The 19,349-nt window shown below is 42.7% G+C and overlaps 1 protein-coding gene across 2 annotated transcripts in view; it reads right to left on the minus strand.

Annotated features, from left to right (window-relative positions):
- CCNI (cyclin I) overlaps positions 1–19,349 on the minus strand; it is an 87,446-nt gene that overhangs the window by 15,871 nt on the left and 52,226 nt on the right. The window lies entirely within an intron of this gene.

A 19,349-nucleotide genomic window follows, 5' to 3' on the forward strand; every position in this document is an offset into this window, starting at 1 on the left:
GGAGCTCACTCTGACCCAGGCTGGCTTCAAACTCATGACCTCTCGGTCAGTAGTGATTTAATGCAGCTGGCTATTGCTAACTAGCTGTGCCACAACCTGGTCCTCTTTTACAGCAAAAGAATGCACATCCTCAGCATGTTATTTGCAATTCTAGAAAATATTTGTTCAGATGGACATGGTACCTTTTGGAAACAAGCTCCACAATTCCAGTTAATCAATCAAAGATCCTTGCCTTATGGAGAAGCAAAGAAGAGAAGGCTGAGAGGAGACATGATAGCCATGTATAAATATGTGAGAGGAAGCCACAGGGAGGAGGGAGCAAGCTTGTTTTCTGCTTCCTTGGAGACTAGGACGCGGAACAATGGCTTCAAACTACAAGAGAGGAGATTCCATCTGAACATTAGGAAGAACTTCCTGACTGTGAGAGCCGTTCAGCAGTGGAACTCTCTGCCCCGGAGTGTGGTGGAGGCTCCTTCTTTGGAAGCTTTTAAACAGGGGCTGGATGGCCATCTGTCAGGGGTGATTTGAATGCAATATTCCTGCTTCTTGGCAGGGGGTTGGACTGGATGGCCCATGAGGTCTCTTCCAACTCTTTGATTCTATGATTCTATGATTCTAAGTCAACTTTCAGTTAGAAAAAAATGCCTCTCTTGCACTTGCTGAGCCGAATTTGGGTTTTGGACAAACTGGTGAAAGTTGGACCACACAACACAGCTATTCTGCATGAATTCTGATCTGGAGAAAGAAATCTCTCTATACTCTTACTATCTGGTCTCGTACATACACAGATCTTGTACATATCGAAATAGAAATAGTGGGATCGTCTCCTTTCACGCTGAAAGATATTTTCAACTTTCAAAACACAGAATCTGAAGGGCTTTGAGGAGAAGAGGAGTGGAAAATTCCTGTCCTGAGAAAGCTTCCGCACACATATGCGCTCCTTGGCCGATCTTTGAAATTATGTGCCCCAGGGGGAAGAGCAGGATTTGAAGCCTAAACGCAGGGCTAAGAGTTGCGGCGGCGGATGCTGCTGTTAAAATGTTCTCTCCTCCATGTACTCGGAGAGCTGGCCTCCTGAAATATTTACATTCAGCGGCCTGGAACCACGGAGAAGTTTCCTCCCTCAGGTGATTCTTAAAACCTGCTGAGCCAGAGTGTTAGCTGGTGCAGCGAGATGCCAGTCAAATGTGTTTTTCTTAACCATCCCTGACTGCCTTTGGAAAAAAAAATATCCCTGGAAGAGAGAAGAAAAACAAACCAAAGTTCACTAAAGGCAAAGGAAGCTGCAGTGGAGATCGACTGCAGGATTGGTCTTCTATAAAAGCCTTTGCATCAGAGGTCCCTTCCATGTTGTTGGACTGCAGGTTCCATGGTTCCTCGTCAAAGCCTACACAACGTCTGAACAGATTAGAGAATTGGGACACAACTGACAAAATGAATTTCAACAGGGAGAAATGCAAGATACTATACTTAAGGGAAAATAAATGAAACACAAATATAGGATGGGTGACACCTGGCTTGAAAACAGTCCACGTGCAGAAGATCTGGGAGTCTTAGAAGACCACAAGTTGAACACAAGCAAACAATGTGATGCAGCAACTAAAAAAGCCATTATGATTCTACTCCAGGTATGGGCAAACCCAGGCCTAGGGCCGAATGCGTACCCTTGGGCTCTTTTCTCAGGCCCTCCCCATCCTATCTTTCCTTCCTTCCCTCTTCCTTCTCTCCTTCCCTCCATCTTTCTCCTTCCTTCTATCCTTCCTTCTCTTCCATCCTTCCTTCCTTCCTCCTTTCCTCCCTCCTTCCCTCTCTCCCTCTTTTTCCTTCCTTCCTTCCTTCCTTCCTTCCTTCCTTCCTTCCTTCCTTCCTTCCCTTCCCTTCCCTTCCCTTCCCTTCCCTTCCCTTCCCTTCCCTTCCCTTCCCTTCCCTTCCCTTTGGTCTTTCCTTCCCTCTTTCCTCTCTCCTTCCCTCTCTCCCTCTTTTTTTCCCTTCCTTCCCTTCCCTTCCCTTCCTCCCTTTGGTCTTTCCTTCCCTCTTTCCCCTCTCTCCCTCTTTTTTTCCCCTTCCTTCCTTCCTTCCTTCCTTCCTTCCTTCCTTCCGTCTTTCCTCTTTCTCTTCCTCTTTCCTTACCTCTCTCCCTCTTTTTCCTTCCTTTCCTCCCCCCCCTTCCTTCCATCTTCCCTTCCTTCCTTCCTTCTCTCTTTCCTCCCTCCCTCTCTCCATCTTTTTCCTTCCTTCCTTCCCTCCCCCCCCCCCCTTTGGTCCTTCCTTCCCTCTTTCCTCTCTCCTTCCCTCTCTCCCTTCTTTTTCCTTCCTTCCTTCCTTCCTTCCTTCCTTCCTTCCTTCCTTCCGTCCACAAGTCCCTTTCCAAACATGAATCACAAAAGGCACTGAAGACTACTTCAACCAGAGAAGCCAGCCATAGCAGAGCACCTGATGAACCAACCTGGACACAGCATATTATTTGAGAATACAGAAATGCTGAACCACTCTAAACCACCATGTCAGACTACACAGAGAAGCCATTGAAATCCACAAACATGTGGGCAATTTCAACAGAAAGGAAGAAACCATGAAAATGAACAAAATCTGGCTACCAGTATTAAAAAAACTCTAAAATTACAACAGTAAATAAAGAACAACACTCAAAACACAAAAGAACTCCAGACAAGAAACAATCAGGGACAGCTAATCACCTCTCAACAAAGGATTCCCCCAGGCTCTAACAAGCCACACCTAGAAACTGTCAGGATATCAAAATGCTAATTAAGGTGGCCGATTGAAACACTCACACCTACTTCCAACAGACAAGAGTTCTTTCTCCCACCCTGGACATTCCACAGATATATAAATCCAATTTTCCTAGTTTCCAACAGACCTCATAACCTCTAAGGATGCCTGCCATAAATGCAGGCAAAAGGTCAGAAGAGAATGCTTCTAGAACATGGCCATATAGCCCGAAAAACCTACAACAACCCAGACTTTCTACTGTTGGGGCTAGAGAAAAAAAGGTGTACTACCTTCAAAACGCAAGACTTTGCTTTTCTGCACAGACACCAAGATAAATTTGAAATAAGTTATGATGTTCTCCAGTTTCAAGCATGCTTTTGCTTTTTAACAATAAAACATTAAAGAGCTTGGAGCTAGATTATTTTATGACAGGGTGAGGAATACTTCATGCTCATACGGTTGTGCACCTATTAAAATTCCTGAGAGCCATGAACTGGAGCCCTGCACAAACGAAATGTACAATACTTAAGAATTAAAGAATGCCAAACCCAAGAATGCATTTAAATACCAGAAGTAAACAGAACTCTCAGCCCTTTTATGCAGGTTATTCCAAAGTTTCTTCATCTGAGTAGTATAATTTAAGGGACTAGAATTTATTTATGGTCAGATCTGAAGGACGGACTGCTCACCAACACACAACTGGTGTAATCTCACTGTTTGGGGTGATGAAAAAAGGTCAGTACATCCTGTTCCAATTCTTTATTTTGCACTGGGCTGCAAGCAGATACCATATTAATGCAAACATACAAGTAGATTGTAGAAAATAAACATTTGGGTAGCTTGGGTTACTTCTGGCCACACATCTTGGCTTCTATCTTGCCTGTCCAGATGTCTTGTGCAAAGGGAAATCGGTGTCCCTTGGACATGAAAATAGTGACTATTACAGGCTGGTGGTTTATAGTTTCAGCTACTTCTACAGACAGACAGAGAGAGGCTCTCCTTAATCACAGAACAGCTGAGTGTGAAAGACTATCAAGATACAAGCTGAGCATCTCTCAGCCAGAATTCCAAAATCCAAAAACATCCACATGAGCAGCACCTTTGCTTTCTGATGGTTCAATACACTAGTGGTACACTAGTGGTTCCCAACCTGTGGTCCACAAGAAAGAAAATATGGTCCACAGCCACACCATTATTACACAATTGCATCAAAATCATGCAGCAACAAGTTTCTGGTCTCACAAAAGCCTCTTATAGTGCCAAGACAACAGGGATGTTGGAAGGGGAGAAACTGACTACCCACAAAAGATTACTATTACCACATCTGCTCTGTTGTTGTTCATTCATTCAGTCGTCTCCAACTCTTCGTGACCTCATGGACCAGCCCACGCCAAAGCTCCCTGTCGGCCGTCACCACCCCCAGCTCCTTCAAGGGCAGTCCAGTCACTTCAAGGATGCCATCCATCCATCTTGCCCTTGGTCGGCCCCTCTTCCTTTTGCCTTCCACTTTCCCCAGCATAGTTGTCTTCTCTAGGCTTTGCTGTCTCCTCATTTAATCACTTTATTAATGACTTAGATGAAGGGCTAGAAGGCATGATCATCAAGTTTGCAGACGACACCAAATTGGGAGGGATAGCCAATAGTCCAGAGAACAGGAGCAGAATTCAAAACGATCTTGACAGATTAGAGAGATGGGCCAAAACTAACAAAATGAAGTTCAACAGTGACAAATGCAAGATACTCCACTTTGGCAGAAAAAATGAGATGCAAAGATACAGAATGGGGGACGCCTGGCTCGAGAGCAGTACGTGTGAAAAAGAACTTGGAGTCCTCGTGGACAACAAGTTAAACATGAGTCAACAATGTGATGTGGCGGCAAAAAAAGCCAATGGGATTTTGGCCTGCATCAATAGGAGCATAGTGTCTAGATCTAAGGAAGTAATGCTACCCCTCTATTCTGCTTTGGTTAGACCACATCTGGAATATTGTGTCCAATTCTGGGCACCACAATTCAAGAGAGATATTGACAAGCTGGAAAGTGTCCAGAGGAGGGCGACTAAAATGATCAAGGGTCTGGAGAACAAGCCCTATGAGGAGCGGCTTAGGGAACTGGGCATGTTTAGCCTGAAGAAGAGAAGGCTGAGAGGAGATATGATAGCCATGTATAAATATGTGAGAGGAAGCCACAGGGAGGAGGGAGCTAGCTTGTTTTCTGCTTCCTTGGAGACTAGGACACGGAACAATGGCTTCAAACTACAAGAAAGGAGATTCCATCTGAACATTAGGAAGAACTTCCTGACTGTGAGAGCTGTTCAGCAGTGGAACTCTCTGCCCCGGAGTGTGGTGGAGGCTCCTTCCTTGGAAGCTTTTAAACAGAGGCTGGATGGCCATCTGTCAGGGGTGATTTGAATGCAATATTCCTGCTTCTTGGCAGGGGGTTGGACTGGATGGCCCATGAGGTCTCTTCCAACTCTTTGATTCTATGATTCTATGATTCATGATGTGGCCAAAGTACTTCAACTTTCCCTCTAGTATCCTTCCCTCCAATGAGCAGTCGGGCTTTATTTCCTGGAGGATGGACTGGTTGGATCTTCTCGCAGTCCAAGGCATTCTCAGAACTTTCCTCCATCTGCTCTAGATTCAGCATATGTACACTTTATGCAGATCAGTGCCTTGTTAAATATGGTTTTCTGTGGGTGAGCAGATGGTGACTACTGGACAACATGAAGTGTATGTCTTCTTTGGTTTGCAATTTCCTTAGCTCTATATACTTGAGGCAGTGGTAGTGGCTGCAGATCATGCAGTTGAAAAAGGATGACCGTTGAGAAAATATGTTGACGCTTGAGTCAGTTAGAATATAGAAGTCAGTGATAGAAGTTAGAAGAAAGTTGAGTCTTGAGTTTGCTTGAATACAGATGCCAGAGACCACTTTAGAAGTTAGAAAACTACTGAGGCTTAAGTTTCCTTAGAAGTAGACTGCTATGAAATAGAATTGTACAGACCAATATAGTTTTGAAGAGACTATTAAAGACTGTAAGTTAAAGATACAAACTGAAACTTTTTAAAGTGTAACCTGAAAAGAAATGTGCCTGTATATTTAAATACATGAAACTATGAGTAAAACAAACAAGTTATTTTAAAAGATGTCTACTTGAATCTTTGTCTGCTAAAAGCGTCAAATAGAAACAAGATATTTACGTGCCCAGTGATCATCCATTACTCAATAAACTAAAGGAACACTTTGATAACTCTGCTACCCAATAGGTTATGATCCTAACAGGTCATAATCCATAATCCCCAATAGGTTAGGATCCTAATATAACCTGTGGGGCACAAGGACAAAAATCTGGTCCACAAATCTCCTTCCTCTTTATTTATTTATTTAATTAATTTCCGCTCCTTTTGTGCTGCCTGCCACTTTTTTCCATGGCATATGTTCTGTATCAGAAACTAGAGCTGATCTGGTCTATCCAATGCAATTTTCCGAATCAGCACCCCCAAATAACCAAATCTAATTTAAAGTTGACCAAAAACCGGTTCGTAACCCTTTTACACTAATGTTGGAGTGTTTCCTGGTCAAAATGGTCCCTGTTCAAGTGGCCTCTGGTCAAAAAAAACTGGGAACAACTGATGTACTCAAACTTCATTTCATGTATACATACACACACACACAAATACATACACACACATACACACAGATGAAGTTATGTGTATAAGGTGAATATGAAACATAAATGAATTTTGGTTTTGACATGGGATAACTAACTGCAATAGGTCTGGGGCAGATTTTCCGCCTCCGAGAACTCTGTGGACTGACAAATATATGGAGATGAGACTGAAAATGGCCACTTCTAGTTTTGAAAAATCAGTCTGGATGATTATTTTCATGTTAACTAGTGTCTTGGTTCCTTTTGAAAATGGTGACCTGCCAGCCCTAAAGGTTTTCAGGAGGGACAATTCAACCTCTTTCTTTTTGGGTTCTTTTGAAGCCTTTTTGCATATTCCCCATGGCACACTTTACCTTCTCTAGTATAAAAAGTAGATATATATACAGCTTGCACACAGAAACACCAAGAGATATATGACTATAATAGGTTTTGTGCAATTTGGGGATGCTTAAAAGGCTTTTGAAGCTGCTTAAAGGATTAGGTTGGGGGAAAATAGCATCAAAGGCAGGAATCTGAGAAGCCCGGCTTTCGGGGACAAAACAATTTTTAAGCATTCCAAACACACGAAGGCGAAAAAGTCACATTCTGGCTCTCAGCAGAAATCAGGTTTGTGCTGAAACAGATGGCTCGGCTCTGGCCAAAATGCTTTCAGGATGCCATATGGATGAACAGTATCTAGTGCTCTCCCTCTCCATCCAACAGGCTTCCCATGCTGTGCGGCACAACATTCGACGTGTCTGCAGGCCAGACTTCCAATCTAGCTTCGGATGGTGGTGATAATGTTGTTTTGACCTACAAATAGGGCTGTGCTGTGTTGTACTGCCAAAGCAGAGGAAATGCCATTCCAGAGGAACGTAAGAAGGCACTGATCTGCATAAAGTGTACATATGCTGAATTGTTGTATGTTTTTTTCGGGCTATATGGCCATGTTCTGGAGGCATTCTCTCCTGACGTTTCGCCTGCATCTATGGCAAGCATCCTCAGAGATAGTGACCTCACAACCTCTGAGGATGCTTGCCATAGATGCAGGCGAAACGTCAGGAGAGAATGCCTCTAGAACATGGCCATATAGCCCGAAAAAACCTACAACAACCCAGTGATTCCGGCCATGAAAACCTTCGACAATACATTGTACATATGCTAATGTACAAAGCACTATAATATGCACATTCAGAATCTTTATTATAACCCAATTGGAAATACAATCTATGCCACCATAGCAAAGAAAACCCTGGCTGGGAAAGTTGTGTTCCTGTTCAGTTTGCTGCCCTATTGCTCAAAATGTGGGGAAGTAACTTCAAAGCCTCTGCTCTTGCTTCTTTTCATCATATATTACCATTAAATTATATTTATAGAGGACTGTCCTCTATAAAATGAAAAGAACCTAAAAATTCAGAATGTACACAAATGTCCAGTTGTGCAAAAAAATTTAAGGTTTGATTCAGAAAACGTTTCTTGCTCTCACCAGAAACAAATACAGTGGGCCCTTGATGTCCGCTTGGGCTTTGATGCAGGATGTCCCGCGGATACAAAAAACCAGTGGATGCTTAATGGCATAATAAAATAGCAACATCAAGATTTTGGTTTTTTTGGATTTTTAAAAATGTATCTTCAAGTTGTGGATGGTGGAATCTGGAAATGCAGAACCAGTGGATCCAGAGGGCTGACTTATTATTGAAATAAACACACAACACACTGTGTTGTCGAAAGTTTTCATGGGTTGCTCTGAGTTCTCAGGGCTGAATGGCCATGTTCCAGAAGCATTCTCTCCTGACATTTCTCCCACATCGATGGCAGGCATCCTCAGAGGTTGTGAGGTTTGCTGGAAACTAGGAAAATTGGGTTTATATAACTTTACTATAACTAAGTGAGAAATACAATCTAGGCCACCATAACAAAGAAAACTATGACTGGGGGAGTTGTGTGCCTGTTCAGTTTGCTGCCTTATTGCTCAAAATATGGGGAAGTAACATCAAAGTATCTGCTCTTGTCCCTTTTCACCATACATTACCTTTAAAATATATTTGTAGAGGACTGTCCTCTATAAAAGGAACCTAAAATGCAGAATGTGCATGGTTCATGGTTTCCTCCTTTCTGTTGAAATTGTCCACATGCTTGTGGATTTCAGTTAGCTTCTCTGTTTAGTCCAGTGGTTCTCTACCTGGGGTCCCCAGATGTCTTTGGCCTACAACTCCCAGAAATCCCAGCCAGTTTACCTGCTGTTAGGATTTCTGGGAGTTGAAGGCCAAAAGTATCTGGGGACCCCAGGTTGAGAACCACTGGTTTAGTCTGACATGGTAGTTGTTAGAGTGATGGACCACTCATGAAACCATGAAAATGAAAAAAAAAATCTGGCTAACAGTATATAAAAAAATAAATAAAAGCACACACAATAATTTCCCAAACCAAATCACTAATGGTCAATATGGCCACCAATCTCATGGACCTTCTTGACTCTGCCACTAATGGACGAACAGGACAATAAGGCCATCCTTTTCCAGGACAGTAAATAAAGAGCAACACTCAAGAAACAGGGGAATTCCAGACAAGAACCAATTAGGGCCAGCTAAAACCTCCCAACAAAGGATCCCCCCAGGCAGCAACCAGCCAGGATTTGAAGCTGCAAGGCTATTCAATGCTAATCATGGTGGCAAGTTTATTTATTTACAGTATTTATTTACAGTATTTATATTCCACTCTTCTTACCCCGCAGGGGACTCAGGGCAGATTACAATGTACACATATATGGCAAACATTCATGCCAAAGACACACAACAGATATAGACAGTCAGAAGCTATTTCACTTTTTCTGGCCACCAGGGGAGCTGTTGCTTTCATCCTCCATCTGTGACACTGATGAAATACTTCTGCATTCCTCGCATGCTTTTGCTGGAGTGCTTTGCTGGGGTCTTTTCTTTATGGCCTCGTAACTTTTGTTAAATTAGCCTCCCCACACATAGGTGGTACCTAATTTTCCTACTTAACAGATGCAACTATCTTTTAGGTTGCAAAGGTCAACTACAAGCTACACAATTGGTCAGAAGCTCACTCCGCCTCGGGCTGGCTTCGAACTCATGACCTTGTGGTCGGAAGTGATCTTAATGCAACTGACACTCAGACAGCTGCGCCACAATCCCCAGTTCCAACATTCACACTTGCCTCAAGAAGACAAGGGTTCTTTCTCCCAGCATGGACATTCTACAGATATTTAAACCTCACTTGCCTAGTTTCCAACAGACCTCACAACCTCTGAGGATGCCTGCCATAGATGTGGGTGAAACATCAGGAGAGAATGCTTCATGGCCATACAGCCCGGAAAACTCACTGCAACACACTATTTAAGAACATAAGGGTATTTTTCTCCCAGGAGAAACTAGATTTCTTGTACTAAGCTCAAAACTAGCCCTTCCCTATAGTTTAAAGCATGTGTATCCTTTTCCCCATTCATAACTTTCTCCCTTTTGGTCACACTCTGATATAAATATGTGAGAGGAATGTATAAATATGTATAAATATGTGAGAGGAAGCCACAGGGAGGAGGGGGCAAGCTTGTTTTCTGCTTCCTTGGAGACTAGGACGCGGAACAATGGCTTCAAACTACAAGAGAGGAGCTTCCATCTGAACATTAGGAAGAACTTCCTGACTGTGAGAGCCGTTCAGCAGTGGAACTCTCTGCCCCGGAGTGTGGTGGAGGCTCCTTCTTTGGAAGCTTTTAAACAGAGACTGGATGGCCATCTGTCAGGGGTTATTTGAATGCAATATTCCTGCTTCTTGGCAAAATGGGGTTGGACTGGATGGCCCATGAGGTCTCTTCCAACTCTTTGATTCTATGATTCTGTGATTTCTTGGCCACATGCGTCCTTGTCGTCATTTGTATAATGCCGGAAAGCATGATTCAGAACTCTGTTAAGTATGGAAGGGTGAATCTGAAGGCTAGCGAGCCATTTTAAGCAAATACTACTGCATTTTCATTTCATTCCAGGTCAGGGTTTCGCCACTGGGCAACAACTGAGTTAAAGGGCCAAATTGTCATTTGGAGAATGGGATACCTAAAGAAATAAAGGGGACTGCATAACTTCAATCAAGACACCGAGTGAGGCAAATTCTTAGTGGCAGCTCAGCAGCCCAAATGCCTCAACCACCTGTTCTACATTAATATCTAACTTTATCAACCCATCCCACAGTTAAAGAATGACCTTTGAGAGCCGAATGCCAGTCTTTTGCATCTGGAGGACTGCGGTTAGCAACAGCCTTGGTGGCCCTCAGTGCAATCCACCACAAACACCCCTTTGGTCTATACCTGTGGAATCAGGAAATCTAGGATAACTTTTGGTATGTGCATAATATTGATGGTGATCCCTACCGGCTTAATGCCAGCACAGGAAACCTATCTGGGATGAGAGCCAGAGAGTCTTGCAGAGATGTTCTATGGAAGGAAAGGATGGGGCTGTCTCAATGGTCTCCAGTCATTCAAATCAATTCACCCAAATCTGCCATAATTAGAGGCTCAAAAAATTAGATGCTCTCTTAGTCTTCATTACAGAACCAAACATAATTCCTAAGGAACTAATAATGAGGAAACCAATTAAAGCACAGTCAATTTTCTCTATTTGGATTTTGCAGTGCATCATTTAATGAATAGTTGCCTTGGCTTGTAGCAGCAGGACTGATCTAGAGATACAGCAGAGTCTCACTTAACCGACCTTCGCTCATCCAACATTCTGTATTATCCAACGCAGTCTGCTTCCCACCTGGATCAACAACTGTTTCAATACATTGAGATGTCAATATAGTCATTACTACATAACGTCACCATGTATTGAACTGCTTTTTCTGTCGGTTTGTTGTAAAACATGATGTTTTGGTGCTTAACTTGTAAAATCATAACATAATTTGATGTTTTCCTTAATCTTTCCTTATTATCCAACATTTTTGCTTACCAACTTTCTGCCAGCCCATTTATGTTTATCTTGGATAACCAAGACTCTACTATAGTTCCAATATAGAACTTGGAAAAATTAATCAACTGGACTACAACTCCCCAAATATCCCACTGTAGATTGGGGATTCTGGAATCTATACTTCAAAAAGCATTGTCTTTCTGTGCTCAGGAAAGTCTCTAGGGGCCGGGCTTTAGCAGGGGCCAGGCTTTAGCACAGCTGGTTAAGCATCGGCAGCAATAGATCTTACCAATCGGAAAGTTGGCAGTTTGAAGCCAGGTATCGAAGAAACACAGATTTCTATAACAATGGCAAAATACAGGTTGCCAACATCGTAAGTATGTTCTCTAAGACTAAGTAGACTTACCATAAAACCTACCATAAAAAGTCTACCTAGTCTTAGAGGACATACTTACGATGTTCCATAATTCTGACCTTGACAGATCTACTTGTCATTCCAATATAAAGAAGGTCACATGGGCATAAAATACAATACATAGCATTTTCTGAAGAGCAGGTAGTAAAATCATTTAAGGGTATAGTAATCTTCATGGTTGGGTGTGTGAATTGTTGAGTCTTCAAGGATTGGGAGCAATATTCACAGTGTCCACAGTAAGTATGTCTTCTAAGACAGGTAGACTTACCATAAAGCCTACCATAAAAAGTCTACCTAGTCTTAAAGGACATACTTACTGTGGACACTGTGAATGCTGCTCCCAATCCTTGAAGACTCAACAATTCACACACCCAACCATGAAGATTACTATACCCTTAAATGATTTTACTACCTGCTCTTTGGGAAATGCTATATATTTTATTTTATGCCCATGTGACCTTCTTTATATTGGTATGACAAGTAGATCTGTCAAGGTCAGAATTATGGAACATCGCTCACGCATAAAAAACAAACACAATGATAGTACTCTTTATTCTCATTTTCTGGAGAAAGGACATATATCTACCAGCTTCAAATTTTGCATCATAGAAAAAATCCACACTAAGCCACATATGGATACTAAGAATTACCTTTTGCAAAGGGAAGCATTTTGGATTTTTAAGTTTAACACAGTGGTTCCTACTGGCCTTAACGATAGACTGGACCTCAGCTGCTTTTTGTAATAAGCCCTATTATCTACCTTATCTACTTGTAATTTACATTCCAGCTGATTGTCTGTAACTAGCCTTGCCTTTAAATCCTTGCTTCTGTGTAATTGCATTGCTCACTATCAAAGACCAAACTGTAGGGCCAGCATCGTCTCATTAATAACGTGAGTAATAACGTGTGTGTAGTCTTTCTTACTGTAATGCATGTCATTATCACTGCATGTTTTGGTTTGGATGCCTTTTTTGGCATATCTATTAAGTTGTTTGTTATCATCCATTTAGGGATGTATGGTGCACCACCCACTTTTATAAAGAAGACGAAATCCTGAAGAAGGGGAAGTCCCCCGAAACAAGGCAACCTCAACCCGGGGATCCTTGTCGCATTATAATTTGGATAATATTTTGAACTGGACAGCAATTTGAACTATTTGGACTTTATTTGGACTGTATTTTGAAGACAGTTTACTTTCTCAAGGACTACGAGATAACCAAGTAGCACTCAGACTTGCAATTTCTTTGTGTGGTTTATATGCAGTGTATTTACTGCATATAAACAGTTTATGTTAACATAGTTCTGTTTGGATAACGGCAGTTTGAAGCCAGGGTCAGTGTGAGCACCTGACCTTTAGCCCAGCTTACTATCCACCTAAGCAGTTTGAAAACAGTTGAGAGCTGTGAGTAGAGAAATTAAGACACCGCACAAGCGGGGAGATATTTTACGGCACCATAAAAGAAATACTAGAAAATGCCGCAATCAAAAGAAGGAGAAAGTCTGCGATCAAGGCTCTTCATCATAGAGGATGAAGCGATTCTGTGGCCAGAATCTAGCACAACCTCCAAGATGCCAAAGTTGGGGAAAATGCTGACATATTTCTATCTGTTGTCTGTCGGTATTGAATATTTGCCATGTATGTGTTCTGTGATCTGCCATGAGTCCCCTTCGGGGTGAAAAGGGCGGAATATAAATGCTGTAAATAAATACATTAAAAAAAATAATAAATAGGGCAGGACTGGGCAACTGTTGGCAAGTCCACGGGCCTATCTGCTGTCCTTATGACCTTCCCAGGACCACCAAGATTGCCTATTTGAGATTTTGAAAAATGGTATTTCTTGATATTAAGTAGTGCAGGAGGGTTCTGCTGTTTACAATGTTAATTTCCACTCCTGACAGTAAATTACATTATGGAACAAAATTTGAATTTTTTTTATGTTCCTGGTATGGATGTGTTATTTCATATTTAATTGTGCAAGACTTACTTTGAAAGTAGTTGCTATACTCCAGAAACTTCATTTTTTGTGACTGTCACAAACTAGGTTGAATTGGTTGAGACCCTATGAGATATTCATTGAAAAACTATGGCAAAATGTGCTACAGGAGGTCCCGCAAGAACATTTTTGCAGTTTTATAAACTTTTTCCTTGTTTTTATGACAGAACCCATTAGGAAATGACATTTACAACCCAGAACACAGTGTTTAAACATAGTGTTATCAGAAAAACAGTAATTGGAAAGAGCTAAGGCTTTAAAAACAGCCTAGGGGACCATCACTCCTTTTGAAGAGTGATATAGGTTTTCCCAGGGCTGAATTTTCCTCACCCCTACTGTAGGTCCCCTATAGCTTAAATACCCTAGAGCAGTGGTTCCCAACCTTTCTGAGTCACAGAACCCTTTCTATGGTGAAGCCTCTTAGGCCTACCCTGTGTCTTACAACTTAATGGCGTTTAGGAGTAGCGTTGCAGGGAGAAGAAACGGGGATTGATAGGGAATGTAAAGTAAAGAAGCATACGAGAAGCTCGGCCTGACACTGAACATCGAGAAAACCAAAGTGCTCTTCCAAGAGTTATCAACCAACCCATCTGCAATGCCAGAAATAGAGCTTAATGGTGTAACATTAGAAAATGTTGACCATTTCCGCTACCTTGGCAGCCACCTCTCTACAAAAGTCAACACTGACACTGAAATACTACTCTGCCTGAGCTCTGCAAGTGTAGCATTTTTCCAAATGAAGCAGAGAGTGTTTGAAAACCAGGACATCTATAGGGATACCAAGGTGCCTGTTTATAAAGTTGTTGTCTTCCCAACCCTGCTATATGCCTGTGAAATGTGGACTATGTAGATGTCACATGCAAATCTGGAACAATTCCATCAGTGTTGCCTCTGAAAAATCCTGCAAATCTCTTGGGAAAACAGGCGGACAAATGTCAGCTTGCTGGAAGATGCACCACCAGCACTGAAGCGATGGTCTTCTGCCATAAACTCTGCTAGACCAGCCACATTGCTCAAATGCCTGACCACCATCTCCCAAAGCAGTTGCTCTACTCCGAACTCAATGGAAAACAGAATGTTGGAGGACAGGAAAAGAGGACAGGAAAAGAAAAGGTACGGTGCCGTTGACATTCATGTATAGCGTCTTACAGAAATACCATTGGTACTTATTGACATAACTCTTGTTCCACAACAAAAATATGTATTGCCTTCACAATGTTGGACATCTTATGTGTATCCATCTCAGTTACAGTCAGCTTTCCACATGCTGAACTTAGGTATACCTGCAGTAGGAAGTTGGTTGACTTTTGGCTTGACATAAGATCTCAACAACTTAACAACTCACACCCAGCCAATGTTTCAGCAGAAATCCAGAATCCCTTGGAATGTATTTGCATGTGCATCAGTACTAAAAGGAACTATTTATATCACAGTTCCACATTCAGAATTATCTCATGCCCCAAAACTCATATTTTACTTTGTAGACATGTGTTTGGCATTTATATTCCCTTGGGTCCAATTGTCTGCATCCCACTCCTCATTCTGAGCCACAAGAAGCACTCAAGGCTTCCAACCAGCACTATTATGCTCAGACAGATGGACAGCCTATATCGCTTATCAGGTCAAAGTAATTTACCAGAATTGCAGCTTCTAAAAGTCACGTCTGGATCAATACCAGCAATGCAATTTTGAAAATGGAAAGCTAATCCACTGGAAACACTATGTTAAAAATAAACACAAGTAGTTTCCCAGCACTGATGCTGATCAAGCTGGTTAGAAAAGGCAAATCTTTATTCAAAATGGGGATTCTTTCTGATCCAGAATCAGAGCTGAAATCAAAATCCCTGAACAAAGATCCTGGAAGGATGGAGGCTAGGATTTGAAACTGCCAAATCTGATGCTCCATGCCACCCATCTCCAATTAAAAGGTTCCTGGGACTGAAACTAAGAAACATCGATGGTCCCCAGTCAAATGGTCCCCATTCTAATCATCCTTGATCAAGCTAGGCCCTGATCAAACTAGGCCCTGGTCAAGTGGTCCCTGGTCAAAGTGGGCTCTGGTCAAGTTGACCCTGGTCAAAGTGGTCCCGGGTCAAAGTGGTCTCTGGTCAAGTGGGCTCTGGTCAAAGTGGGTCTTGGTCAAAAAAAGGTTGGGAACCACTGGATAGAGGGAAGGAAAGGACTACAAAAGCCCATTCTGATTCAGAATCAAGAGACTATGGTCAAGAGAACAGGCAGGTGTTCTCCACCAATGTTGGGCTAGACAGTCCATTGAGCAGATGGTGTAAGAGCTCTTCGTCTCCATCAAAGTCTTTCTCTTGGATTAAATGGGTTGGTGGGGAACTGCAGTGAGCAAACGGGAAGAATTCTATGCAACTCAAAAATCCTCCACTGATGAAACTGTCCCATTGATAAGACACCTGCTTGTCTTACAATGAAAGAAACCCCAATTAACAAAACCAAATTCCTCTGCTACAAAACAAATGACTGACGCGATGACTCTTGAATGCAAACTGGGAGTATAGAGTTAAGTGGAAACACAAAGCCAAGTCTTGCATGAGTCCTAGGGACGCGAGAGAGAGTCCTTTGCAAAGGCTGTTTCCATGGTTTTGAAGCAGGTTCTCTGTGGTGAGCCCAGATATTCCCACCCACAATTGTATTTCTCTGCGTGCACTTGGCATTTAGCCAACTGAAAACCCAAACTGATCAGCTTACACAAATATGACGCCATGAAGGACTCGACTCCTAACAAAGGAAAACAAGCAGAAGGCTACAACAGCCTGATCAAACAACTGCAAAGACAAAACGCAAACAAACACCAAACACACTAGAACGTGCACATGATGTCTACCATTTGGGGGCTTTTTTTATCATCATTTCCTTCTGGCCTCACTGCTTACAATGCTGTCAATTTGCCCTGCATATACATACATACATACATACATACATACATATTTCCAATAGATGCATTTGCATGACACAAGCGAGGAAACTGCGAGGAACTTAAGCTGCACGATTATGAATGATGCACTCCTTGATCACACTGTAATGTGGGTTTGTTTATCGTATTGTCTGACAGTGGATGGGCTTCCATCTTCCACATTTTGGTTTGTTCCATCTAAGTCAGTGGTTCCCAACCTGGACCACCAGTGGTCTGTGAGAACTAAAATATGGTCCGCGAAGCAAAGACCTTGTAAAATACAACTCCTAGGATGCCATCGCATTGAGCCAGGGCAGTTCAATTTCACAGTGCGATACAACCTGTGTTGTCAAAGCAAAAAGTATCCTGGTTTGCCATGGCTGACTTTTAGAGCTCCGCACCAGGAAAAGCTGGAAGGGGAAAAAGCAAAAAGGAGGAGCAGAGAAAAATAGGGAGAGGAGGAGGAACTCTTTGCGTTTTCCTGCCTGAACTTATGGCGCGCCACTTCCACAAAATGCCGAAGACTGAAAAGGCTGGCCTGAGGAAGTCCCCGGAGCCTGCTTCCCTCCCTCCTTTTTACTTTCTTTATTTCCTTCCTACCCTTTCTCCTTCCTTCTTTCTCTCCCTCCTTCCTTCCTTGGTCCTATATCCTCCCTCACACTCTCTTCCCTCCCTCCTTGCTTCCTTCCTTCCATTTTTTCTTCCTTCCTTCCTTGCTTCTTTTTTTCCTCCTTCCCTCCCTCTCCTTCCTTTCATCCCTTGGTACCATCCTTTCCTCTCTCTCTTCCTTCCTTGCTCCCTCCCTGCTTCCCTCCTTCCCTCTTTGCTCCTTTCCTTTCTCCTTCCCTCTCTCCCTCCCTAAGTCCCACTACTTCCTCCCTTTCTTCCTTGCCTCCCTCCTTCCTTTTCTTCCTTCTCTCCCTCCTTCTTTCCGTGCTCCCTACCGTTCCTCGCTCTCTCCCTTCCTTCCTCCCTCAGTCCCATCCCTTCCTCCCTTTCTTCCTTGCATCCCTCCTTCCTTCTTTTCTTCCTTCCTTCCTTCCTTCCTTCCTCCTTTCCTTCCTCTCTCTCTCCCTCCTTCCATCCTTTGATACCATCCCATCCTCTCTCTTCATTCCTTCCTTCCATGCTTGCTCCCTCCCTGGTTCTTGCCTTCCCTCTTTGCTCCTTTTCTTCCTCCTTCCTTCTCTCTCCCTCCCTCAGTCCTATCCCTTCCTCCCTTTCTTCATTGCCTCCCTCCTTCCTTCTTTTATTCCTTCTCTCCCTCCTTCTTGCCTTCCTTCCCTTCCTCTCTCTCTCTCCCTTCCTTCCTTCCTTAGTCCCATCCCTTCCCCCTTTCTTCCTTGCATCCCTTCTTCTTTCTTTTCTTCCTTCCTTCCTTCTTTCCTTCTCTCTCTCTCCCTCCTTCCATCCCTTGGTACCATCTCTTCCTCTCCCTTGCTCCCTCCCTGCTTCTCTCCTTCCCTCTTTGCTCCTTTCCTCCCTCCTTCCCTCTCTCCCTCCCTCAGTCAAATCACTTCCTCCCTTTCTTCCTTGCCTCTCTCCTTCTCTCCTTACTCCCTTCCTTCTTTCCTTCCTCTCTCTCCCTTCCTTCCTCCCTCAGTCCCATCCCTTTCTTCCTTGCATCCCTCCTTCCTTCTTTTTTTCCTTCCTCCTCTCCCTCCTTCCTCCCCCACTTGTTTCCTTTCTTCCCTCCAGCCCTCCATTCCTTCTTGCTTTTCTCCCTTGGTCCTTTCTTCCTTCCTTCCTTCCTTCCTTCCCTCCCCCTTCCTTTCTCCCTCCTTCCTGCTTCCTTGAGTAATAATTATTATCCTCAGGATCACCCAACTTGTAAAGAAGGTGCAAGCTCAAAAATCGCAAACTGAATTTAATTTTCTATTTAAAATGTTCTTTTTTAATATTATAATTGTACTGTTAATTCATGTTGATATTAATATATTATTTTTTAAAAATTAAAGTTTATTTTTAGACTGCCATAACACAGTTTATTATTCTTGAAACTTGTGGTTCCTGCTAACAAAAAAAAATCAAACTGGTTCCTGGTCAAAAAAAGTTTGGGAAGCACTGAACGAAGAAAACTAAAGGAAGAAACCACAAACAACGCCATTGAGCTTTGGAATACTGCACCTAAATATTCTAAAATATTTGCAATTATTACAAATGGCCCCGAGCACGTATTTGTGGTGGCCACACCATTTTAGTTATAACACATACCTACTTCCTAGCACAGAATACTTGAACTCTCCATCAGGGAAGAGTGCGCAATGATGTAATGGAGATTAAGCCTAAGTGGAAAGTACATCCCAAAGTAGTTGCAGACCATCCAAGCGTATATACTAGAATGATGGAGTCGATTTGCATGGAGTGGCTACACAGGGGCCCTTTCCTAGCAGTTGTTTGACAGCCGTAGCAAGGACAGCACAGTCTGTTCTTCCGATTTTGCACACAGGCTCCTCAAAATAAACATTACTCATCCAGTCAAGCCATAAGGCTAGCTCCCTTCTCAACATAAACTCTTGAACTTTGACTGAACAGATCCAGCTCTTTGCTGAGACATGAGATGGAAATCCATAAGTACAGCAAAAGTGTTTCACATTGCTTAAATCAGGGGTTCAGCTACACTGTAGACTTAACGCAGCTTGGTACCACTTTAATTGCAATGGCTCAATGCTATGGAATGCTGGGAGTTGCAGTTCTATTTTGACCATGCAAAACTACAAC

The sequence above is a fragment of the Anolis sagrei genome, chromosome 5, assembly GCF_037176765.1.
Source record: "Anolis sagrei isolate rAnoSag1 chromosome 5, rAnoSag1.mat, whole genome shotgun sequence".
Lineage (NCBI taxonomy): Eukaryota > Metazoa > Chordata > Lepidosauria > Squamata > Dactyloidae > Anolis > Anolis sagrei.